The sequence below is a fragment of the Eschrichtius robustus genome, chromosome 3 (assembly GCF_028021215.1).
Source record: "Eschrichtius robustus isolate mEscRob2 chromosome 3, mEscRob2.pri, whole genome shotgun sequence".
Taxonomy (NCBI): domain Eukaryota; kingdom Metazoa; phylum Chordata; class Mammalia; order Artiodactyla; family Eschrichtiidae; genus Eschrichtius; species Eschrichtius robustus.
Window position 1 is genome coordinate 37,869,196 of NC_090826.1, and position 18,459 is coordinate 37,887,654.

General features: G+C 39.9%; 1 protein-coding gene across 1 annotated transcript in view; it reads right to left on the bottom strand.

Annotated features, from left to right (window-relative positions):
- TESK2 (testis associated actin remodelling kinase 2) overlaps positions 1-17,261 on the bottom strand; it is a 133,151-nt gene extending 115,890 nt beyond the window's left edge. The window contains exon 1 of the mRNA XM_068539763.1: positions 16,937-17,261. The gene's annotated coding sequence lies outside the window, so the exon portion shown is untranslated. The remainder of the gene's footprint in view (positions 1-16,936) is intronic.
- Positions 17,262-18,459: the final 1,198 nt, after the last annotated feature.

Genomic DNA, 18,459 nt, shown 5'->3' on the forward strand with positions numbered 1-18,459 from the left:
AAACATATCAGATGTCACAAATCCATCAAATAATATGAAGAAAAGTGTCCACTGGATTGGACACTACAGAGGCCAGAGTTAACTCAGACTACTGAAACAACACCACGAACAACGAGCTCACTAATTCCTCCATGCCTGTTCTATTATTGAAAAGATCTGATCGTTACTAAGCTTCTTCTTTCCAAGGAAAGGAAAGCATAGAGAAAGCACAGTACTATATTCAAATTCTGACTCTGAAGGAGAATTAAGAATTTTAACAACTAAATACAAAAATGATACTTTATTGGATCTTGATTTGAACAAACTAGTTGTAAAAGAGAGCTGGGGAAATTTTAATAAGGACTACTATTAGCTGATAATAGAAAGTTCTATTAATTTAAGTGTGAAAATGATATTAAGATTGTATAAGACTTACTTTTGGAGATGCACACAGAAATAGAAGTGAAATATCATGTCTGTACTTGTGTTAAAATATATCAGAAAAAAAAGATGTAGTAAATTTTACAAAATGTTAATTGTTATATACAATTGTTATATGGGTAAATGGGTGTTTGTTACATTTTTCTCATAATAATAACAAAAAAGGCTTCAGAAACAAAAGATGATAAACTTTTTGTCAATTAAAAAAAAGAATCCTGAAAAACTGAAATCATTTCCACTAAGATCAGGAACAAGACAAGGTTGCCCACTCTCACCACTACTATTCAACATAGTTTTGGAAGTTTTAGCCACAGCAATCAGAGAGGAAAAAGAAAAGGAATCCAAATCGGAAAAGAAGAAGTAAAGCTGTCACTGTTTGCAGATGACATGATACTATACATAGAGAATCCTAAGGATGCTACCAGAAAACTACTAGAGCTAATCAATGAATTTGGTAAAGTAGCAGGATACAAAATTAATGCACAGAAATCTCTTGCATTCCTATACACTAATGATGAAAAATCTGAAAGTGAAATTAAGAAAACACTCCCATTTACTATTGCAACAAAAAGAATAAAATATCTAGGAATAAACCTACCTAAGGAGACAAAAGACCTGTATGCAGAAAATTATAAGACACTGATGAAAGAAATTAAAGATGATACAAATATATGGAGAGATATACCATGTTCTTGGATTGGAAGAATCAACATTGTGAAAATGACTCTACTACCCAAAGCAATCTACAGATTCAATGCAATCCCTATCAAACTACCACTGGCATTTTTCACAGAACTAGAACAAAAAATTTCACAATTTGTATGGAAACACAAAAGACCCCGAATAGCCAAAGCAATCTTGAGAACGAAAAATGGAGCTGGAGGAATCAGGCTCCCTGACTTCAGACTATATTACAAAGCTACAGTAATCAAGACAGTTTGGTACTGGTACAAAAACAGAAACATAGATCAATGGAAAAAGATAGAAAGCCCAGAGATAAACCCATGCACATATGGTCACCTTATCTTTGATAAAGGAGGCAAGCATATACAGTGGAGAAAAGACAGCCTCTTCAATAAGTGGTGCTGGGAAAACTGGACAGCTACATGTAAAAGAATGAAATTAGAACACTCCCTAACACCATACACAAAAATAAACTCAAAATGGATTAAAGACCTAAATGTAAGGCCAGACAGTATCAAACTCTTAGAGGAAGACATAGGCAGAACACTCTATGACATAAATCACAGCAAGATCCTTTTTGGCCAAACTCCTAGAGAAATGGAAATAAAAACAAACATAAGCAAATGGGACCTAATGAAACTTAAAAGCTTTTGCACAGCAAAGGAAACCATAAACAAGACCAAAAGACAACCCTCAGAATGGGAGAAAATATTTGCAAATGAAGCAACTGACAAAGGATTAATCTCCAAGATTTATAAGCAGTTCATGCAGCTCAATAACAAAAAGCAAACAACCCAATCCAAAAATGGGCAGAAGACCTAAATAGACATTTCTCCAAAGAAGATATACAGATTACCAACAAACACATGAAAAAATGCTCAACATCATTAATCATTAGAGAAATGCAAATTAAAACTACAATGAGGGGCTTCCCTGGTGGTGCAGTGGTTGAGAATCCGCCTGCCAATGCAGGGGACACGGGTTCGAGCCCTGGTCTGGGAAGATCCCACATGCCACAGAACAACTGGGCCCGTGAGCCACAATTACTGAGCCTGCGCGTCTGGAGCCTGTGCTCCGCAACAAGAGAGGCCGCAATAGTGAAAGGCCCATGCACTGCGATGAAGAGTGGCCCCCGCTCACCGCAACTAGAGAAAGCCCTGGCACAGAAACGAAGACCCAACACAGCCAAAAATAAATTAATTAATTAATTAATTTTTTTAAAAAGTTTGAAAAAAAAAAAACTACAATGAGATATCATCTCACACCAGTAAGAATGGCCATTATCAAAAAATCTACAAACAATAAAGGCTGGAGAGGGTGTGGAGAAAAGGGAACCCTCTTACACTGTTGGTGGGAATGTAAATTGATACAGCCACTATGGAGAACAGTATGGAGGTTCCTTGAAAAACTAAAAATAGAACTACCATACGACCCAGCAATCCCACTACTGGGCATATACCCTGAGAAAACCATAATTCAAAAAGAGTCATGTACCACAATGTTCATTGCAGCTCTATTTACAATAGCCAGGACATGGAAGCAACCTAAGTGAACATCGACAGATGAATGGATAAAGAAGATGTGGCACATATATACAATGGAATATTACTCAGCCATAAAAAGAAACGAAATTGAGTTATTTGTAGTGAGGTGGATGGACCTAGAGTCTGTCATACAGAGTGAAGTAAGTCAGAAAGAGAAAATCAAATACCATATGCTAACACATATATATGGAATCTAAAAAAAAAAAACAATGGTCATGGAAAACCTAGGGGCAGGACAGGAATAAAGACGCAGACCTACTAGAGAATGGACTTGAGGACACGGGGAGGGGGAAGGGTAAGATGGGACAAAGTAAGAGAGTGGCATGGACATATATACACTACCAAATGTAAAACCGATAGCTAGTGGGAAGCAGCCACATAGCACAGGGAGATCAGCTTGGGGCTTTGTGACCACTTACAGGGGTGGGATAGGGAGGGTGGGAGGGAGGGAGACGCAAGAGGGAAGAGATATGGGGATATATGTATATGTATAGCTGATTCACTTTGTTATAAAGCAGAAACTAACACACCATTGTAAAGCAATTATAACTCCAAGAAAGAGGTTAAAAAAAAAAGAATCCAGGGCTTCCCTGGTGGCACAGTGGTTAAGAATCCACCTACCAATGCAGGGGACACGGGTTCGAGCCCTGGTCCGGGAAGATCCCACATGCCACGGAGCAACTAAGCCCGTGTGCCACAACTACTGAGCCTGCGCTCTAGAGCCCGTGAGCCACAACTACTGAGCCCATGTGCCACAGCTACTGAAGTCCACACACCTAGAGCCCGTGCTCCTCAACAATAGAAGCCACTGCAATGAGAAGCCCGCGCACAGCAACGAATTGTAGCCCCCGCTCACCACAACTAGAGAAAGCCCGCATGCAGCAACGAAGACCCAATGCAGCCAAAAAATTAATTAATTAATTAATTTAAAAAAAAGAATCCAGCAAATGAATACAGCATAGAGCTCACAAACACCAATGACAGAAATGAAAAAACCAAATGGTCTTATGTTGTGTGAATGAGTACTTGTTGCTTGGAATAAAATTTCTAATAAGTAGCATATACATATTCAAAAAATACTCTTTCTGAAACAGCTTAGAGGACTTCCCTGGTGGCACAGTGGTTAAGAATCCACCTGCCAATGCAGAGGACACGGGTTCGATCCCTGGTCCAGGAAGATCCCACATGCCACGGAGCAACAAAGCCCATGCACCACAAATATTGAGCCTGCGCTCTAGAGCCCGCGAGCCACAACTACTGGAGCCCACCTGCCACAACTACTGAAGCCCTCGTGCCACATCTACTGAAGCCCGCACGCCTAGAGCCCATGATCCGCAACAAGATAAGCCCCAGCAATGACAAGCCCGTGCACTGCAATGAAGAGTAGCCCCCACTTGCGACAACTAGAGAAAGCCCACGCACAGCAATGAAGACCCAACGTAGCCATAAATAAATAAATAGCATCACAATTAAGTTAAAAATCTCAAGATCTACTAAAAAAAAAACTTGCTACAATAAAAAAATAAAAGAGCTTAGAGGGAAGAGCAGATGATATACCATGGCAAACTGTGCTAGATAATTCAGAAAAGATCTAGTGATGGCAAAGATACTGAGATGGAAAAAGCATGTAAAGACAGATAAAATTTCATGAAATGAGAGCAGAAAAAAAATTTTTCTAAAATAACACTGTTACATATTATTTAAAACATACGTATGTGACCAAAATAAATTAAACAAGACAAGTTTAAAAAATTCTGATTCCAGCTAAGTAGCTGAATCACCTTGGGCATGTTACTTAACTTCTCCCCTCATTTATAAAATAGAGGTAAATATTAACTGTATCTCACTGAGTTATAATGAGAATTAATGACACACACTAAAGAATTAAAGGATAAAAATGCATAAATGAAGCAAAAGGCAGGGTGCATAACACACAGTAAGCATTCAATAAAAATGAGTTCCCTTTCCTCTCTCTTCCCCAGCCCAACCTTAATCCTAGTTCTGGATGCTGCAAGTATACAACAAATTAAGTCTGGTTTTCTTCTTTATGATACCTTTTCAGTTACCAAGTTTTCTCCAGGGCAAATATACACAAGTCTTTCAAGTTTCCCATGAAACATGGCATCAAGAGCTCCCTGGTTATCTTCTTTAAAGTTTAGCCTTAATTGCCCTCCAAACTGTCAAAGCTCCTCTAAAACACAATAGCAAAAAAACGTACACAATATTACATATATGATCTAACTAGGACAGAATTGAGTAGGATTATTATTTCCCATAATCTGGATATAAAAAACATAGCTTCTGATCTTCTAAGTACACTAAATGTATCTAAAACTTTTTATGCTGGAACATGAAGCTTGACACAAGATCAACCGATTGATATTAGACACATTCAAATAAGCTGAGATGCTAAAGTACTAAGAGGATTATGAATTTCCAGGATAGGACTTCCCTAGTGGTCCAGTGGTTAAGAATCCACCTGCCAAGGCAGGGGACACGGGTTCGATCCCTGGTCCGGGAAGATCCCACATGCCGCGGAACAACTAAGCCCGTGTGCCACAACTACTGAGCCTGCACTCTAGAGCCCGCGGGCCGCAAGTACTGAAGCCCGCGTTCCTAGAGCCTGTGCACGACAGCAAGAGAAGCCACCACAATGAGAAGCCCACACACCTCAACGAAGAGTAGCCCCCATTTGCCACAACTAGAGAATGCCCACGCACAGCAACGAAGACCCAACACAGCCAAAAATAAATAAATAAAATAAATAGATAGCAATCCCACTACTGGGCATATACCCAGAGAAAACCGTAATTCAAAAAGACACATGCGGGCTTCCCTGGTGGCGCAGTGGTTGAGAATCCGCCTGCCAATGCAGGGGACACGGGTTCGAGCCCTGGTCTGGGAAGATCCCACATGCCACGGAGCAACTGGGCCCGTGAGCCACAATTGCTGAGCCTGCGCGTCTGGAGCCTGTGCTCCGCAACAAGAGAGGCCGCGATGGTGAGAGGCCTGCGCACCGCGATGAAGAGTGGTCCCCACTTGCCGCAACTAGAGAAAGCCCTCGCACAGAAACAAAGACTCAACACAGTCATAAATAAATAAATAAAAGAACGTGAATTTCTTAAAAAAAAAAAAAAATCCTGCTCCCCCACTGCAGACCAGTTGAAATCAGATCACTGGGGTAGGGCCCAGGCATCAGGGATTTAAAAAAAAAAAAAAAAAAAGACACATGCACCCAAATGTTCATTGCAGCACTATTTACAATAGCCAGGTCGTGGAAGCAACCTAAATGCCCATCAACAGACGAATGGATAAAGAAGTTGTGGTACATATATACAATGGAATATTACTCAGCCATAAAAAGGAACGAAATTGAGTCATTTGTTGAGAAGTGGATGGATCTAGAGACTGTCATACAGAGTGAAGTAAGTCAGAAAGAGAAAAACAAATATCGTATATTAACGCATGTATGTGGAACCTAGAAAAATGGTACAGATGAGCCGGTTTGCAGGGCAGAAGTTGAGACACAGATGTAGAGAACGGACATATGGACACCAAGGGGGGAAAACTGCAGTGGGGTGGGGATGGTGGTGTGCTGAATTGGGCGATTGGGATTGACATGTATACACTGATGTGTATAAAATTGATGCCTAATAAGAACCTGCAGTATAAAAAAACAAACAAACAAAACAACTAATACTAAACTTTCATTGGGTTATTTGTATGGAAATATGTTAATATAAATGTTTCAGACATTACATGAAATTTCTAAAAATCTTATATTTGTATTTGTATGGAAATATGTATGGAAATATGTTAATATAAGTGTTTCAGACATTACATGAAATTTCTAAAAATCTTATATGTTCTGGTATAATGTTATAAGTAATAATCCTAGTTATTACTTTAAAATGTATATCTCAGAAATAACTAATTTTCTTGTCAACTGCATTATTATGAACTTTCATCAAATCTTTAACTGTGGTCATTTTTAAGTCTTTTGTCATTTACAGACAGTTCTGGGTGTACTCTGATGCTTTTGCAAATATGTTCCTATAAAACGGTTTCATCTTCAAGAAATTCATGGAAAAGACTCTGACAAGTACAGGTTTCTGTACTGCTGAACTGAATGAATAAGCATTTTCAGAACTCTAATGAAAAACTGATGAACTCATAAAAGTGCTAACAAAAGATCAAGATAAAAAAAAAATTAATTACATGGGACTGAGTGAACTGATGAGGATGAGTATAATTTTTGTGACTTTCTGTCTGAATTAAAAAAAAAAAATCCCACAAGGACTCAGAGGCAAAGAATATACAAATCAATTTTCACTGCAAAGTAAAGGAGCTGTTAGAGTGGAGGATTACTGGACTGAATGTCAATATTATGACATAGTATGAGTGTGTTTCATGTTTGGTAATTGCAATCATTGTTGCTTTTGTTGTGGTCATCCATGTACAATGCTTGGTGTCAGTCTATTTATCTCTTGTAAAAATAAAATACAGTGTGTGTGTGTGAAAAAAAAAAATAGATAGATAAATAAATTTCCAGGATAATCTTTATTTTGATAAATTTTCCTATTTGATTTTAAGAAGACCACCTAGGTCAAATAGGCAACTCACCTCTTCTGATAAAGTGGTTAGAAGTCTATTTCAGAGGCTGGGAAAGAAAGCAATCAAGAGAAAAAGAAAGTTAGATTCCTGGGGTTAGGGTAGGCTCTTCTATAGTTTACATTACAAAGGTCAAAGGAGGAATCTGATAAAAGGCAAAACAAAATTAATAACATGAAGTATTGTCAAAAAATATTCACCAAAAAATATTTTTCAACCTTATTTCTCTCTCAAATGTATTATTTCCACTAAAGGGAATATTTTATAGCCATTAAAAGTGAGTTACTATAAGCAGACATAAGATAAATGTACAAGAATGTATTAACTTACATGTTGTCAGTAACAGAAAAAAACTGGAGACAATCCAAATGTCCATCAATAGGGTAGGTTAAATAAACTGGAGTACATCCAAATAATGTATTATATAGTCATTAAAAGAATGAGGTAAATTCTATATATACTAACATGGAGAGATGTCCAAGTTTCACTGTCAAGTGACGATACCAAGATATTGGTATCGTCACTTGACAGTGTCACTATTAGCAAAATAGAATGTATAGTGCAATCTTATTTTTATTTTTTAATATAATAGTAAACAGTATATATCTAAAAAAATAATTTAAAGGAATGCATATATTAAACTTTATCTTGGTGGAAGAGGTGATTATAAGAAAGACTCTTTTTTTTTTTTTTTTAATTTATTTTTGGCTGTGTTGGGTCTTCATTGCTGCATGCGGGTTTTCTCTAGTTGCAGCAAGCGGGGGCTACTCTTCCTTGCAGTGCGTGGGCTTCTCATTGCAGTGGCTTCTCTTGTTGTGGAGCACAGGCTCTAGGCACGCGGGCTTCAGCAGTTGTAGCATGTGGGCTCAGTAGTTGTAGTTCGCGGGCTCTAGAGCACAGGCTCAGTAGTTGTGGTGCATGGGCTTAGTTGCTCCCCAGCATGTGGGATCTTTCCGGACCAGGGCTCAAACCCATGTCCCCTGCATTGGCAGGTGGATTCTTAACCACTGTGCCACCAGGGAAGTCCCAAGACTCATTTTTTTATGGAATACATTTCTGTTCAGTTTTTTTACAATGATCTTGCATTACTTTTGTTTAAAAAATGAAGATTAAAAGCTTAGAACAACTAAAAATCACCCTTTCATCCCTCCCACTACAATAGCTTAGACTACATGAGATGAAATTTATATGTTAAGTGGGAAGAGGGAGGGGCAAAAATACAAAAATTGAATAATCAATGATGATAATTATATAAAAGTATGCACTGGAAAAAATAAAGGAATTATACCAAAGTGATAATGTTATTTTGGGTAGAAAATTTATGACTTATTCTTTACTCTTATTCTAAACTTTCTGTAATGTTATATTGACAATAAATATAGCAAACTGAACATAATTTCACAATCAATGTATAATGAACATGAGTCTCTTAAAGCATTTAATTATTAATATACAGAAATACAAATACAAAAGCTGAGCTGTAGTAATTCAACCAAATTCATATTAACTACAGCATACTCCCTGGCATTTCTTTAACTTTCTGGAAGGGGTTTGCTTCCTTAAAATGTTTTCTTTCTGATTTAAATTCAGGAAAAAAATTCCAATTCCAGTTAAAAATGTATTCTCTAATGTAACTATGGAGCTTTAAGAGGACTTTTAATGTGATTTCCTTATACTTTTTGTAAAGCTTCAACAAGACCAGAGCCTTACCATGCCAGAGAGTTATCTGGTCTTAAGAATCCAAAGGAAAGAGTACATAACTATTGTAAAAGGTATTTTCAAACAATGCCTATTTTCATAGTTCTTTAATATATATACACATATATACTTTTCAAATAAAGGGTCATATTCCAGTCTGAAATTTCACTTCTGTTTAAATACAATTGTCTTTGATAATATCTCTACTATTTCATAAGCATGAAAGATTTCAACATCATTTCAGACTAGTGGGAAGGAAGCAAACTGCAACCTGTAACAGTTCACATAACACACATGACAGTTAAAAAAAAATTCAATGGCAGCTTCCCTGGTGGCACAATGATTAAGAATCCGCCTGCCAATGCAGGAGACACGGGCTCAATCCCTGATCTGGGGAGATCCCACATGCTGCGGAGCAACTAAGCCCATGCACCACAACTACTGAGCCCGCGTGCCACAACTACTGAAGCCCGTGCGCCTGGAGCCCGTGCTCCGCAACAAGGGAAGCCACCACAATGAGAAGCCCGCGCACCGCAACGAAGAGTCGGCCCCGCTCGCCGCAACTAGAGAAAGCCCATATGCAGCAACGAAAACCCAATGCAGCCAAAAATAAAAATTAAAAAATTAAAAAAAAATTCAATGACATTTGTTGCATATAAAGTTCCTTAGCTTGGCATTCAAAGACTTTGCTCTACTAAAACTGGCCTAATCATTATCCCTCAGACTTAACCCTCCTTTCAAGCGTAGCTTTCCCCTCCTAACTTGGCTTAAGTGATGTTCATCTCATTCCAGCTGTTGTGCTTAATTAAAGTCTTCTTGGTCTTCCTACCTTCACTCTCACACCTCTCCCAATCTATTCTTCAAAATAAGTAAACTTTTGAGAACTTTTCATGTGTTATACAAAGGCTCTTTCTTATCTGGCTCCTGCCCACATCTCCAGCCTCATCTATCTCTATTCCTCTACCCACAGACACAGTCTGCTCCAAACATAGAGAACTACTTGTAGAGTCCTGCTCATACTTCAATACCTAGAAGGAATATTCCTTCTCCCTGGCATGTTCTTCTTGACCTCTTCTACATGGCTCTCCAGTGATCATCTCATATGGGAAGTGTTCTCTGACCCCTCAATCTCTTTTTTCTGTGTTTTGATAATGCCTTCCACAAAGCTCTGTTATTATAGTTATCACACAGTATTTTAATTGTTGCTTATCTGTCTCTTTCACTGGACTCTGAGCTCCGTGAGGGTTAGACTTGAACTTACTCACCTCCAAGTGAATTATGGCATACAAATTTTAATACTACTATATGAATCAAAATCTACAGTGGATAAAAAAATGAAAATAAATAAGACATTGAGATTCCATACTTCCTGTGTAAAAACATATTCATTCTTTCATTCACTCAGTCAACAAATATTTATTTAGCACCTACTAAGGGCCAGGCACTATGCCAAACCCTAGAGAGTTGGTAATGACAATACAAACACATACACAAAAAGAATCCTGAGAGCCCAAAATGTTAACATTGGCTATTAACTCTTTGAATCTTGGGGAGATTTGAATAATTTAAAATCATCTCTATTCCCCAATTCCTCCTTAATGAACATGCATTAATTTAATAATCTTACACACACACACAAAAGTGAGGGGTCCTCCCAAATTACAAATTCCTACCGATCAGTAGGAATACAATACCCAAAGTAAATAATGTGCAAATTTGTCAACCATAGCTAATGTGAAAGCAAAACAATTTTTGAGAAGTTTTAGTCAGATTCCAATTATACCTAATACAAAGAACAACAAAGACTAAAGTATGTAAAAATACTTCAGGATTTCCACTGTGCCTACTTTTGAAAAAGATCCCATGCAAACTGTCCAAGAAAAACACTGACCACAAGATCAATACCACCCTAGTTTCCCACACTGTAGAAAACAAAAATTTGTCATCCTATTCCATTTAATGCAGGAGAAGAGATGACAACCTCTATACAATTTGTTCAGAAGACAAATTAATAAGTAACACATTTCATCTGTATAATGATTTACAGTTTACAGTTCACAAAGCACTTTGACCTTCACAATAATTCTATTTTCTTGTTCCCACTGGATAGATTAAAAAACTAATGATTGAGATGAAGAAGGTCTTTCTAACTATGACTCAAAATCCAAAAGCCACAGAAGACAAGATTGATAAGTCTGTCTACATAAAAATCTAAAAGTTCTGCATGGGAATAAAAGAAGTCAGAAGACAAATGTCAAAGGAAAATATTTGCAATACATACCCCAGACATAAAAAATTTATCTTATCACATGTATATATGATATATATACATATATAAATACATATATATCAATACATAAATATATATATTTATATCATTATAAAAAGAGAGAGAAACTTAGAAATCAATAGGAAAGAGACCTATGACTCAAAAGAAAAACAGGTAAAGAATTTAAACACGTAGTTTACAGAAAAGGAAACATGAGTGATCAAACAATATAAAAAGATCCTTAATCTTAACGTAATATTTTAAAACTTAAAACTACTCTGAGGTATCATTTTTCTCTATCAGATTGGCAAAAATTCAAGTTTGATAACAGTAAAACATAATCTTAGTAACACCAATCCTGAAGCCAGAATACTTGGTTTGAATTTCTGCCACAGTAACTGTGTGATTTGGGCAAATCACTTAAAGTCTCTATTCCTCAAATTATTAATCTGAAAAACGGAGATAATAACAGTACCTACCTCAAAGGGATGTTATTAAGATAAAATGAAGTAATGTATATAAAGCACTTAGAACAGTATCTGGTACACAGTAAGTACCATGTAAGTATTAGCTATGATACAGCTAATGTTGGTGAGGGAACAGGCAACACACATTTTGGAGCAATCCCAAAGGGAAGCAATTTGGCAACATATTTCAGTTATAAATGCATATATCCTTTGACTTAGAAATCCCACTTTCTATAAAGTGATCCCACAAATATCCTTGCACACATGTAAAATGACACATGTTCAAGGGTCTCCATTACAGAATTGCTTATAATATCAAAAGAGTAGAAGCAACACACATGTACAACAATAAAGAACTAGTTAAATTATGATACATTCATTCAATGAAATACTGTGCAGATTTTTTGAAAAAAAGCAGAAACTCTCTATGTACTGATTTGGAAAGATCTCCAAGATACATTAAGTGAAAAAGCACTTTGGGGGTAATGGGTTGAAGGTGCAGAACAGTGGGGATTATGGACTAACTTTTGCATGAAAAGTAGGAAAAATACATTCATAATTGTAAGCGTTTGCCTAAAGAAAGTCTAAAAGAGTGTAAAGAAACCAGTAAAAGTGGTTGGGCAAGGGACATGGAACTGCGTGGATGAGGAATAGGCATAGGAGTGAGACTTTCACTGTTTATATAAAATATATAAATATGCAACTATTTATTAAACCATTTGAATGTATTACCTATTCAAAAATTAAATTAAAAAAAACTAACGCTCAGAGGATAAAAAATTTGCCTACAATCATATAGCTAATCATAACAGGGTTGATGACAGTTAGGACTTGCATTTTTTTCCTTATATCACACTGCCTTTCTGAAATTTTCAGGAATGTAAGATTTAAAAATTATCACAAGTAAGCCTTTCTCTGAAACAACCACTCCAAGTGCTCAGCAGAAATAACACCAGGGAGACCACATTGAAGTCATCTCCATATGATGACTTGGAAAACAGTATAATACTCATTGTTGGCCCAAAACATTCACCATCACCCACACTATACAATGTAATACTTGGGCTTCATTTACCAGAAGGAGACAAAATTCTCATAAAAGCCCTTATCATAGATTTCAAATTCCAACACAACATTCATTTTGCAGAAAGAGGAAATGTACGACACGAAGATTATATATATAAACACTTTCACATAGAGAAAAAATCATTAAAGCAACTCAGCTTCCTACTCTAAATAAGCCAGGGAATGAGTACATGAAAATATGTAAATGTGTAATTTACTTTTTACAAATAACGTTAAGTACAAAATGTCATTGGAGATACTGGGTTGGAGATTCCCTAGTCTAGCTTCTCAGCACATACACTTTTAAACAGAACTAAACAGGCCTATCATATTCCAAATCACAAAAGATCTGTGTTTGAGACCATCCCAAATAGACATCTGTTTGAGAGAATAATACATCATACATCCACGGCATCAAGTATTTGAGGATCTCGACATTAATTCACACACAAATATCTGTACCACCTAGTACTGCTTTTGAACAAGTGCCAAGGAATGTCCAACTCAATTCTGGGTCCCTTAGTTCTGAGCAGCCCCACATATAGGACCCAATATCTTCTCTGTTCCATTTCCCGCTTCATAGTGGGCAACTATGACATCCATATTGATGACATATCAATATCCTTTATAGCCCCTTAACCTCCCACTACTTCAATAATCTATACCTCTATTCCCCTTCAACAGCACTGAGACAGTTACACTCTGGTTTTTTTTTTTTAAAGTTTATTTATTTATTTATTCATTCATTCATTCATTCATTCATTTTGGCTGCATTGGGTCTTCGTTGCTGTGTGTGGGCTTTCTCTAGTTGCAGCAAGTGGGGGCTACTCCATTGTGGTGCGCAGTCTTCTCACTGCGGTGGTTTCTCGTGTTGCAGAGCATGGGCTCTTGGCATGCGGGCTTCAGTAGTTGTGGCTCACAGGCTCTAGAGAGCAGGCTCAGTAGTTGTGGCACACAGGCTTAGTTGCTCCGCAGCATGTGGGATCTTCCCAGACCAGGGCTCGAACCCGTGTCCCCTGCACTGGTGGGCGGATTCTTAACCACTGCGCCACCAGGGAAGTCCCTACACTGTTTTTTGTTTTACCTTGAAACTATTATTTATACTGAACTCTCAGCTTTCTCATTCTGTTTTTCTTACAAAACCTAGTCTTCAACCACATTTCTGACTGTCTCCTTATTCTCCAAGTACACCAGCCCCAATGAAGGTTTTATTTCTCACAGCCCCAGCTCTGACGCTCAAAGTGCATCATACCATCATACCTCCCACACTATCACTAGCAATGTGAAGTTACTCTCCATTTTACCTTTCTTTCTTGTAAATTCCAGTTCTGGATCAACCCAATCATCTTTTTTGCCCTCTTGCTCTTAGGCTGCTGGAGAAGTGGCAAATGCATGCTCCTGGGCCCCACTATAAATATATATTTCTAATTTTAACTGGGTTTAAATGTGTCAGCAAACTTTTTTATTTAATCCTTAATCCAGGGACTTCCCTCCCTGGTGGCGCAGTGCTTAAGAATACGCCTGCCGGGCTTCCCTGGTGGCGCAGTGGTTGAGAATCTGCCTGCCAATGCAGGGGACACGGGTTCGAGCCCTGGTCTGGGAGGATCCCACATGCCGCGGAGCAGCTAAGCCCGTGAGCCAAAACTACTGAGCCTGCGCGTCTGGAGCTTGTGCTCCGCAACAAGAGAGGCCGTGACAGTGAGAGGCCTGCGCACCGTGATGAAGAGTGGCCCCTGCTCGCCACAACTAGAGAAAGCCCTCGCACAGAAACGAAGACCTAACACAGCCAAAAATAAATAAATAAATAAATAAAAATTTAAAAAAAAAAAAAAAAAAAAAAAAAAAAAAAAAAGAATACGCCTGCCAATGCAGGGGACACAGGTTCGAGCCCTGGTCCGGGAAAATCCCACATGCCGCGGAGCAACTAAGCCTGTGCACCACAACTACTGAGCCTGCGAGCCACAACTACTGAGCCTGCACGCCTAGAGCCCGTGCTCCGCAACGAGAAGACACCACAATGAGAAGCCTGAACACTGCAATGAAGAGTAGCCCCCGCTCACCGCAACTAGAGAAAGCCCGCGTGCAGCAACGAAGACCCAATGCAGCCAAAAATAAAAATTAATTAATTAATTTAAAAAAGAATCCTTAATCCATTCCTCTTTCATTTTCCATTGAAGATTTCCACGGCCATAATACTCAAGCCAGAAACTCACCATAGTTCCCTCAGTCTCCAAAGATAATTGACGTCTCCACAGATAACTGATCACATCAACAAAATAAAACCATCTTTTAAACTCTCTCACCTTCTTTCCCTCCTACCACATTATTATCCATCTCGATGTCTATCCTTTTGGTGTCAAAGAATGAAATGCCCAACATATCTCCTAAATAAAATTTCCCCTCAACCTACCATACTAAAAAGAAAAACACACATGTGCCATAGTGGAAAGAACACAGGTTTCAGAGCTAGACAGACCTTTTTCAAATTCTTGCCTATAGCCTTCCCAACTGTAAAAGAGGGATACTGATACATAAACAAGGCTGTTGTGATCTATAACGCATCTTTATACCTGGCATATAGCATAACCTCAACAAAGGTGTTTCACTACTAACAGCTCTCCTTCACAACCACAGTTGTTGAAAGAGTAATTTTACTCCACTGTCTCACATTTGCTCCTCAATCCATCACGATCTGACTACTGCCATCATTCCTACCATCACGCTATCTAAAGTGTCTTTCAAAGAAAGCAAGTGATCTCCTAATTACTAAATTCAGTGGTTTCTTCCGAATTCTCATTCTACTGGTCATACACCACATCATACACTGATGGTCGCCCTCTCCCTTCTTAAAACCCTTTCTTCCTTTGGCTTCTATCATAATGCCATTCTGTTCTAATTCTTGTCCCACTGTTTTAACCTCTCTTTCTCAGTGTCTATTACCCTTCAAACAATGATATTCCTTCTGGTCCACAGCCCTTTTCTTCTCTTCTTTCAGTATTACCATCCCATACTAAGGCTTCAAATATCCCCCATATACTCTTGGTTGACTATCAAATATATGTATTCAGTTCCAAACTTTCTCCCAATTTTCAGACCCAAATTTCCATCTACCCACAATGATACCTGAAAAACACCTCAAACTAAACTTGTCCAAAACCACATTCATTACCTTCCCTCAAAATTGCTTCTTTATGTTCCCTATTTCAATTAACACTACCAATCCATCCCATCAGCCAAGTTAGAAATCCCCTAATTCTCTCAACTCTATTTTGAAACCTCATGGAACTGCATGCCATTCTCTTCATTTTCCTACCACTATTCCCCTCTGACCTGGATTAGCACACTACTTTCCTGCCTACCTAGGCTTTCTGCCTCCACGCTCTTCACTTTGAATTCTTCCTCCATATTTTCACCAGAGATAATCAACCATACCAAACTCCTGCTTAAGAGCTTCAATGGCTCCCCATACCTACAGAATAAAGTCCAAATTATTTAGCAAAGTTTTTTTCAGAGGGATACATTGAAAGGTTTTTAAATTCGACAAGCCCGGTTTCACTTCTAGCTAAATCTGAATACTGGCTTAGTCCAGAGTGTTCAAAGTGAAGGGTAAAAGGCAGAGGAGGGAAAAGGAAAGATGCGGAGAGGAGGGATGACAGGGGAGGAGGGAAAAAAAGGAGCCAGTAGTGTCTGAGGGGAGGGAAGTATCTTTCGAGGGTAGAAGTGGGTGTTTTCGAGGGTGTTACGTTTGAGAAAAGTGAAGGAGTCCAGATCTCTGAGCGAGCTGACAGGGTGGAGCTGGAGGTCTCAGAAACGGGAGTTCTCCAAGGGAATGAAGGAGTCCTGAGTCTCTGAAGTGGGGAAAGTGCCTGAGAGGAGTCGGGGACCAGGTCCCAGATATGAAGGAACTTCTACGAGTTCCGGGCCTCTAAGGTGGGGAGGGAGAGGCGCGGGGCGGGGGTGGGGGAGAGGAGCCGTCCCGGGACCCTGAGGGAAGTGAAAAGAGTAGAGGAAGGGGTCGAGGAGTGTCCCCAGCCGCTGAGAGAAGGCTCCGGGAAGCGAGGAGTCTTGCCAGTGCTAAAAGACCGAAGCACCAATGCTTCGAAGCCCAGGCGGGTGGCAGCCGCGCACGCGGGCCGGGGTGCCCCGGGTTAGTGCCCCACGCGCTCTCTTGGCGTTACCTGAGGCGGGACTGAGCAGCCAGAGGGATGCCTGCGCGGGCGGGAGGGGGAGGCGGAGGCAAAGAGGGAGCATAGTAGCCCTCACAGCTCGGAGGCGGCAGCGGCTCTTAGCCTGCGGAGGCGGTAGGGCTCCCTCGCGCAGAAGCCGGCGACTCGGCTAGGCCAGCGGCGGCGGAGGACGAGGAGGCTACTGCCATGACCCCGCAGTCGGGGCCGCTCCCTCCGCCTGTTCGGCGAGGCCAGGAGAATGATCCGGCCGGCGAGCCAAAGAGCGCAGCTGGAAGCGCCCTGGGCTGCCCGGCCGCGAGCGACTGAAACTCCTGCCCAGGCGGGCAGGGAAGCTAGGGGCGGGGTTTCAACAGTCACGCCCCCTTCTCAAGCCCTCCCTCAGAGCAGCCAATCAATCGTTAATCCTGGAAAAACGAGCTTGTGGAATTGCCCAATTAGCACTAGGAAGGCCACGTGGTATGAGGGTGGCCACAATGGGCGTTCAGAAAAGCCAATCATCAGCCCAAAGCGCCAACTCTGGAGGACGAAGGGAACCAATAGGAAGGAAGTAGAAGTAAAAACAGAAGAGGCAGTGTGCGGGAAAGGCGGAACCAAGGGCGGAACCAAGGAGGAGGGAATACACCTGGGGAAAACCCGAGCCCAGGAGCCTCTCAGAGGGCGGGACAGTAAACACAAAATGGGCCAACCAAAATGCCAAACATATAAGCGCTTAGTAATTGATAAAGGCAACAGAAAATGGATTCTACTGGCGCGGCTTTTGGCTTGGTGAAGATATAGCTGAATAAGGACTTGAGTAGGCAAAAGCCGTATGAACGCAGAGTCGGACAGGATTTCACTATAGTGTGGAGGGAAAACTGAAATAAACAATTATTAGCGACTTTAGATATTAAGAGCAATGGGTATAAATGCTGAGCGAGCAATACATCTAAACTAAGAGATTCGATTTGATGAAGCCTTCTTCCAGGAGGTTAACACTTGAGCTGGCTTGAAAACAGGGTAGGGAATAAGAATGCTATTCAGCTGTTCAACAGGCACATATTTCCTCATGCTTTCCATACGCCTGGACCTCATGCCATCAAGGCATGAGCCTTGATGATCTCATGCCTGAGCAGATTGAAGCTTGCAGGGCAAGAGCAGGCAAACAGTGGAGTATGGCCTTCCTGCACCCACGCTCCCTGGGGTTAGAGACCTCCTTTCTGCCACCTTTAGACTTGCCTCCTGTTGGAAGGGTCTTGACAGATGAGTGGGATTTGAACAGTTGGAGTATAGGTGGTGTGCATTTTTGGTGGCAAAGTTTAAGAAAGATGTGTGGTAAGAGATAGAATGGAGAGAGAAGAGGTTAAATGTGGGTTCAGCTTAAATGCCAAACTTGTCCTTCCTTTTGTATGCTGTGAGAATTATTAGAGGTTCTTTAGCAGGAGAGTAGCCTTTACAGGACACTGTTTTAGGAAGATTGATAGCTCACAGGATCTCTAAAGGGAGAAAAGAAGTCACCATCGCCCAGTCCCCTTGGC